At 44.2% G+C, this 8940-nt stretch overlaps 1 long non-coding RNA gene across 1 annotated transcript; it reads right to left on the bottom strand.

The window, feature by feature from the left end:
• Positions 1–2217: 2217 nt before the first annotated feature.
• On the bottom strand, positions 2218–8419 carry LOC109946377. The gene is made up of 3 exons (XR_002269531.1): positions 6942–8419; positions 2382–2646; positions 2218–2256 (listed from the first exon to the last, which is right to left on the bottom strand). It is a non-coding gene; the product is annotated as an uncharacterized LOC109946377 (long non-coding RNA).
• Between the last annotated feature and the right edge of the window lie 521 nt (positions 8420–8940).

An 8940-nucleotide genomic window follows, 5' to 3' on the forward strand; every position in this document is an offset into this window, starting at 1 on the left:
CATTTTATTTGAAAACAAACAACTATCACTACTACATTTTAGTATTTGCGCGACGAATCCAATTTCGTCGCGCAGACTAACATATAGTCGCACGAATACAAGCGCGACATAAAAATCGTCGCGCGCTATCTGTCGCGCAAAGATCGTGAAGAAAGACTTTGCGCGACCGATTCTACCACTCGTCGCGCAATTTTGTGCGACGGTTATCCTTCGTTACACAAAAGGTTCAGAGACGACGAAAACGTTCGTCGCACAAAATTACGCGCGACGAAAGTAGATTCGTCGCCACAACAATGCACGGCGAATAATTTTCGTCGCGCAATACGTCTCGTAGACATTTGCGGCACCAAGAGTTCATTGTCACGCAATTCTATTGCGTGACGAAACAATGTTGTCGCGCATAACCTTTTGCGCGACGGCAAATTGCGTCTCGCGATACGTGCCCACAAAATTTGCGCGACGCAATACTGTTGTCGCGGAAATCCATTTTAGCAACGAAAACGTTCGTCGCGCAAAAATAATTATATGTATTTTAAAAACTTTAGAAACATTATTTTTTCAGAATATATAAATTTGCGCGACGACAAAGCTTTCGTCGCGCAAAATTAATGTATACATTTATTATATAATTATAATATTACTTTTGTTTTATTTTATAAAAAAATAAATTTGGTTTTTTTTTGGGTAATAAAATGAAATTCCAATAATAAAAAAATTGAAGTCAATAACAAATTTATTATATAAAATAAATGTATGCTACAAGAGAAAGATTTAAAAAATAATTACGAAAATAAAAAAACTAATCGAATAATGTTCCAAAATCTACATTATCGTCTGGCACATGCGGTGCAGAGGTCTGGGGGTCTACAGGGGCCGGCGTCTGGTGGGGATGCTCGGGATAAACGGGCTCGGAGGTCGGCGCACCAAAATGCGGGACTGGAATGCCGGACTGTGCGAGGGACTGTAGAATGACCGACATCTGACTCTGAAGAGTGGCCACCTGTGCTGTCAAAGCAGTGACCTGATTGTTTGACTGCGCTGATGAACGGGGTCTGGGTTCCCTCCGCCTGGCATTCCCCATCCCTCGACAATATGTCCCCGGTCTCCTCCCTAGAGTCTGATCCAATGTCTCCGTCAAGATCTGAAATCCAGCATCCTGTGGAGGATCCACAGACTCGATCGGAGTATCGGGAGGAAGTTGGGAGGCGGACTCCTGAAGAACCAACTGGCTCCTCTCCACCATCGTCGTCTGTTTAGCATAACATAAAATATAAATTCAAACATTCATATAAAAAACCTTTAAAGTTGAATGCGTAACATAAGAATTAAAATTAAATAATACTTACTTGAAGGGACTCGGCCAACTCATTCCCAGGTCGAACATAAACGTCGCCAAAGACGTCGATCTCTAGGAATTTGGACCCCCCCTAAATTGAACAAAAGAAAAAAAATATTAGTACGAAAAAATAAATTAAGAATAATGAAAAAGTAAAAATTAAATAAAAATTATTTTATTATTACCTGACGCCGTGCATCCATCCTATACGAGAAGGGCCTGGAACCCGAATGATGGAGAAGAGTCTTCTTCTTCCTATTGCCCTTATTGATTTGGGCTTTATTCTGTTATACAAAAAATAAAACGTATTAGTTGAAATTGAAATTAAATATAAAAAATTAAAAAGACATTAGTAAGAAAATAAAATTAAATATAAAAAATTACCACAAAAGCGGGCGCTTGAAAATGAGCGCAGAGCCACACCCAACTATCCTCCCGGCCCTCAAGCTCTTTCGGGCAACCCTCTTGAAGAGCGACTTGCGGATCATCAAACGCCTCAAAATGGTGGTGCAAGTCGCTCTTCCACTGTTTGTACCTCTCAGAGAAGAGTCTGTTGACGTACGCCAACGACTCTTCGTCAAGGTCCTCCAAGTTGTAGTTCGTCTGCAATAAATTAATTACATACATTTAAATAATATAAATATAACGTTTGAAAGAAAAAGAATGAAAAGGCCTACATACCGACAACTGGCCGCGAACCTCAGTCTTGGTCTCGTCAGGCATCACCTTCCAAGACTTCCATTGCATCGGGCAATAGCTCCTCATGACATGACCAATGTCGTGGGCCAAGGAGCTATGCAACTCCGCCGTCGGTGCAGCCCGATGTCGCTCGTCGTATCCGATGTTGATACGACTGTTGGTCACCCGGGTGACCTTCGCCGTCTTCAACTGCCGACACGGCCCTCGGGTGTTCTTCTTGGCTGCAAAGAAAGATAACATGAATGTTAAATAAATAACAAATTTAACAATAAAATACACACACAAAAACAAAAGCAAAAACAAGAAATAAAAAAGAAAATTAACTGGAGAAAAAGGAAAGCTATACCTGGCTGTGACCCCGACGCATCAGTGGATGTGGTGTCGGTGGTGCTGGCGGGCCGATGACGCCGCCTGGCGCTAACAGGCTGCGCCACTGATGACGCTGATGAGGCAGGCGCCTGAGACCCCGCAGGTCCAACTGCCAACTGGTCCATCAATGCTGGTGCAGTGGCAGCAGATGCTGGAGCAGTGGCAGCAGATGTCGGCTGAGTCGGGGGCTCAGAACTCTGCGTGGTCGTCACCGCCCTACGACGTCTAATCAGGTCTGACATCTGCACAATTTCATTAATACACATACAAATTAATAAAATATACGAATATTTGAAAACACATACAATTTTATTCAGATTATTGACCTAGGGTTTGTGAGTTCGGAGTATCCGGGACTCCGATCCACGATCCGTAGAATCCTAGACTATCCAAGAAATACAAGGTACACCATACGTGAGTTTGAGTTCGATCCAACGGTCCGAACATAACAACCCCGGAAATCGCACAATAGGCAAAATCCGTTCGAGACGCAAATGGTAACCAAATTCCAATCCGAAAACACCTACGCGCTCGTGACAACTACAGGATTGCACTGGAACCTAATTCAGGTGGCTACAGTAACCCACGCGCCGGCAGCGCGCGGGTGTCCAAAGCGATACCAATCGCCGGAAAATTCTAAAAACTAAGGGCCAAGGTTCCTACCCTAGGTTCAAAACATCAATTGGAGCCACTTTTGTTCTCGGACATACCCCGAAAAATGGCCGGAAGTGGCCGGAATTGAAAATCAAAAACCGGCCGAAACTTAGGGTTTCAAATTAACCGCCCTATTGCAACAATTTCAGAAATCCTACCAACCATCAGCTAAAGCATCAAAAATAGGACAGAAACCATACGTCAGGTGTCGGAATTGGTCGTCGGAGGAGAGAGATCGACGGCGGCGCAGATTCGGTGAAAACCGAAGAAATTGCGGCAGCTGGCTCTACAGTGAGGGCGGGGGAGCTTCGGGGTACCACCGTTGTGGCGGCGCGGTCCAAATCCACCGGGGTAGGAGGCGGAGCTGACAGCGGAGAGAGAGACGAAGAGGTTTAGGGTTTCTGCAATCTGGGGAAGAATGCAAGATCCCTTCTTGCTTTATCACTGTCCCTGTTCATCCATAATCCCCTTCGTATGCCCATTCTTTACAAATCAAGACAGGCTTTGATTGTGTCCTTTGTCTTGCCCTCGATATCTAGAATCGTGCCCACCAATGTGTCAAATACATTTTTCTCAACATGCATCACATCTAGATTGTGCCTCAATTTTAGTTTCGACCAATATGGGAGCTCAAAAAGCATAAGCTTGTGAGTCCAGTTCATATGTGTCGAAGGTCTGGTCCGGCTAACTGTTTTTCCGAACGGAGCAAAATCCAAACGGTTAAGCTGTTCCAAGATCTCATCACCGGACCATTCTCTAGGTCTGAGGTGACGCTCTGTGTTCCCGTCGAACTCTTTATCTTTTTCCCGCCACTCGTGGTCCCATGGCAACTATCTCCGATGACCAAGGTAACAAACTTTTTCCGTGTGCCAACCAGAAGTTACATCTTCTTTGCATACAGGACATGCCATATAACCCTTTGTGCTCCACCCAGAAACCATTGCATATGCTGGAAAATCATTCACAGTCCACATAACTGCTGCCCGCAAAGTGAACATCTTCCCAGTCGATTTATCGTACGTACGAACACCGTTTGTCCATAAATCCTTCAGCTCATCAACCAGCGACCTTAAGTAAACATCGATTGACCTCCCAGGATCCTCAGTTATCAAAACAGTCATCATCATGTATTATTTTTTCATGCATTTCCAAGGCGGCAAATTATATGGGAATACGAAAATCGGCCAAGTGCTGTGGTGTTGGTTTAGAACCCCATACGGATTGAATCCGTCAGTGGCAAGTCCTAATCTCACATTTCGGGGATCAGCAGCAAACTCGGGGAACGTTCGATCGAACTCTTTCCATGCCTCCCCATCTGCAGGATGCCGCATTACATCATCATCTACCCGTTTTTCCTTATGCCATCTCATGTCTGTTGCAGTGTGCGTCGACATATACAATCACTGCAACCTAGGTTTCAGGGGCAGATAACGCATGACTTTTTGTGGGATCTTAGTCGTTCTATTCTGAGATGTCATTTTGAACCTCGACTCATTGCATATAAGGCATGTATCCAACGTTTCGTGCTCCTTGTAGAATAACTTGCAATTATTTTTGCAGGCATGAATTTTTTCATAACCCAATCCAAGACCATTCAACACCTTCTGCGTGTGTTTATGATCTTTCGGCAAACAATTGTCCGTCGGAAGCATTCTCTTGAAAACCCCCAAAAAGTAATCGAAACACAGGTTCGACATACGATACTTTATTTTTCCGTGCATTAGCTCTACAATGGCCGTGAGAACGGAAAAGCTCTCGCACCCCGGGTATAACTCTTGGTTTGCATTTTTTAACAGTTTTTCATATTGTTCAAACTCCGCGCTGTCTATTGGTGTTGGCACGTCATCTTCCCTTTCGTGATTGATGTTGGTCGATGCAAATGGAAAAACATCCTCTATAATATCCATGACTTGATCATTAGGATCCACAATAGGTTCAACACTGTCCATTCTTATGGCATTTGAAGACGAAGCATGGTCTAATTGTTCCCCATGAAGGTTCCAAATGCTATATGTCTCAATCATTCCATTCCTTACTAAATGAAATCCAACATTTTCAATTGTCTCCCATAACGTGTTATTACACCTCCTACAAGGACAACGGATTCTAGTTGCACCCGGATTGTGTCTACGTGCAAACTCGATAAAATCCTCGATTCCATCCAAGTATTCGTCTGAGCATCTATTTGGGTTCTGTATCCACCTTCTGCTCATAATTCCTGAAACCATAATCACAACATAACAATCACAACAACTTCATACGAAGTTATAATGTCACCTTATGCCTCCGGTAAGGGCCCTATCCCATTCGGGAATGCATAGTTCTGTCACGTAACCTACGGCTACATGAGATTAGATTTCGACATGGATGAATTTCGGCAGCATCTCGATACAGTTCTTGAGGTGGGCATAGGTATTAATACCTACGTACCACCCGAAGAACGTACCGAGATGACACCGAAATCTCCACAATCGAAACCTAATCCTGTAGCCGTGGATTACGTGACAACACTATGCATTACCAAACTGTCCAAATAGTGGGACAATTCAAGAATTAATTAGACCGCAGTCATGTTTTACGCATCCATGTACGAAATCCAACTAATCTCGAACGGGAAACTAAATGTTACTAAACATACAAATAAAAGTACGAAGTTAATTTCAATTAACTTCGTACATCACAACACATTGTGCTACATCACACACAATTTAACAACATAATATAAATATAACTTCAGAAAAAAAATGTACACATAACAAACTAACTTTAACATTTTTAATATATAAAACGAATAAAATACTGTGTCAATCGTTCTCCACCAATCGCTAATTACAAATATCCCTAACGAGAATAAAATTAATAGCGTTAGTACGAATTTACATTAATACTTATAAAGTAACGACAACAAATACTTACCCGATGAACGTACTGAATTTCCAGCAGAGACAGCGGCAGAGAGGTTGAGAGAGAGGCAGAAAGGAAATTTTTTTCCTTTATGCCTCTGTAATGGCAGAGTTCTGATATGAAGAAGAAGGACTTTGCGCGACGAAGAATAAAATTCGTCCCGCAAAATACCGTCACCAAAAACCTTTTTTTCGTCGCACAAAACGAGTTTTTTCCATCGCGTAAAAGCTTGTCGACAAAAAAACTTTTGCGCGACGTAAGACGTCTGCGTCGCACAAGATTCCGTCGCGCAAATTCTTGTCCTCGTCGCCCAAAAACAAAATTCCGTCGCGTAACAATTATTCGTCGTCGCGCAAGAATGTACCGACATCTGCTTTACGCGACGAAACATATTTCGTCGCGCAAAAGAAAATATCCCACCTCAATTATTTTGGCGCCAAATTATAAATATCCTTCGTTTTCTTAAGCGACGATAAATGGTTTCGTCGCGCAAAGCTGTCTTTTGCGACGAAACTTGTCGTCGCAAGAGTTTTCGCAGCCAAATCACCTCGCTTTTTCGTGACGAAGTATACCATCGTCGCGCTATGTTTTCTTACGCGACGATTGCTCTCGCCGCGCAAGTATTTGGCGCCAACAGAATACTCGGGTTTTTTTTCCCCCCTTTGCTCGACGAAGTCGTTTTTATGTCGCGCTAAGATGTTTTGCGCTTCGAAAACTTTGGTCGCGCAAGTTTTAATTTTTTTGCGCGACAATGGGTTTTTTGCGTCGCTTTATTGCGTTTTGCGCGACGAACATGTATTCGTCGCGCAAACTTTTCTCGCGCAAATAGTAAAACGCAGTAGTGTATATACATCTTTTTTTTTAAACTAAAATTAAGGTGCAAAGAACTCAGATCTGTTAAATGAAACAGAAAAGGAACGATTGCTGAACAAAAAGCATATTTAAACGACGATAATAAGTAACGAGAGATGGAACTTACTTGGGTACTGCTTGCTCCGAGAGAGTGGAAGATCTGAACCAAATGTAATTTTACAAGAAAGAAAAGTTGACAACAGAAGAATGAGAGTTGAAGTTAAGAAGAATGGGGCGGTACTGAACTGCAGAGGATTTATAGGCCAAAACCCATTTTGAAATTTGTTTGGCATGGGCTAATCTCGTCTATATAGCCCAAGCTTTCCAACCATGTGGGTATGCTTCTATATGTGGTTAACGTTGGAAGACGATGATGGGGTAAACCGGTGAATAATATTGTTGATGCTCAAAATGGTTAGGCCAAGGTTGAGTCCAACTTAGTGATGAGGTGTGATGGATGATGGATGAAGGTAAGGACCTTCACAAAGTGTGTGAGGATTTGGGTAAACGATAAACATATAAAAGACAAGATATACGTGGTTCACCCGAATGATGAGCTACATCCACGGAGAAGGGTGTTCTCATTATGATAATGTTTGTTTACATTTGTACAAGGGGATTAGACCCAAATCTAAAGATAACAAGTGAGAAGCCCAGTCCAGAGATGGATCCAGAAGAGAGAGTCCAAGGCCTAAGGGTCTAGATCCAAGACCCGGATCCCCTTCTAAGGAAAGAGCAGTCTTCTTTTATAGGTGAGGGGGAGTCTCCATCTCTTGTAGTTTTCCGATGTGGGACTCCTCTTGCTTTGCTTAGAGTTGTGATTTGTGGTGATGCTTCTTTGGCTAAGGTGATGACCTCTCAAAGCATGGCACTCGAATGATCTAGCCTAGCTAGTTGCTCGGTCAGTTATGGTACAAACAGTAGTCCCCCAAGTTCTCGAGTAAGAAGGTACTTCTTGGTTGGGGTAGTTCATCTTCCAAGTTGTATAGTGCACTGCCCATAGTCCCCTAAGTCCCCGAGTAAGAAGGACATTGGAACGAGAAAACTTGGCACTAAGGTGCCGAAGGTTAAAAGGTTGCCGAAGGCACAAAGTTGCATGTCGCGGGGTGAAGTGGCTAGGCACGAGGGTGCCGAAGGCAACACAAGATGTGGCTAGGCATGAGGGTGCCGAAGGTGACACAAAGCTTGCATGTCGCAAGATGATGTGGCTTGGCAAGAGGGTGCCAAAGGCACAAAGCTTGCATGTCACAAGATAAAATGTCGAAGGGCACGGGGTGCCGAAGGCTCAAAGCTTTCATGTTGCAAGGTAATGTACCGAGGCACAAAGGTGCCGAAGGTGACACAAAGCTTGTATGTTGCAAGGCAATGTGGCTAGGCACGGGGGTGCCGAAAGCAAAGGGGATGCCGAAGGCGACACAAAGCTTGCATGTTGCAAGGCAATGTGGCTAGGCATGGGGGTGCCTAAGGCAAAGGGGATGCCGAAGGCATAAAAATTGCATGTAGCAAGGTGATGGGCCTAGGCATGAGGGTGCCGAAGGCATAAGACTTACATGTTGCAAGACAATGGAGCTAGGCACGGAGGTGCCGAAGGCAAAGGAGATGCCGAAGGCAAAGGAGATGCCGAATGCATAAGAATTGCATGTCGCAAGGTGATGAGCCTAGGCATGAGAGTGCCGAAGGCATAAGACTTACATGTTGCAAGATAATGGAGCTAGGCACGGAGGTGCCGAAGGCAAAGGGGATGCCGAAGGCATAAGAATTGCATGTCGCAAGGTGATGGGCCTAGGCACGAGGGTGCCGAAGGCATAAGACTTGCATGTTGCAAGACAATAGAGCTAGGCACAGGAGTGCCGAAGGCAAAGGGGATGCCGAAGGCACAAAGCTTGTATGTCGCGAGGCAATGTGCCTAGGCACGAGGGTGCCGAAGGCATAAGAATTACATGTCGCAAGGCGATGGGCCTAGGCACGAGGGTGCCGAAGGCATAAGACTTGCATGTTGCAAGACAATAGAGCTAGGTACGGGGGTGCCGAACGCAAAGGGGATGCCGGAGGCACAAAGCTTATATGTCGCAAGGCAATGTGCCTAGGCACGAGGGTGTCGAATGCATAAGAATTGCATGTCACAA

This window comes from Prunus persica, unplaced genomic scaffold (genome assembly GCF_000346465.2).
Source record: "Prunus persica cultivar Lovell unplaced genomic scaffold, Prunus_persica_NCBIv2 scaffold_18, whole genome shotgun sequence".
Taxonomy (NCBI): domain Eukaryota; kingdom Viridiplantae; phylum Streptophyta; class Magnoliopsida; order Rosales; family Rosaceae; genus Prunus; species Prunus persica.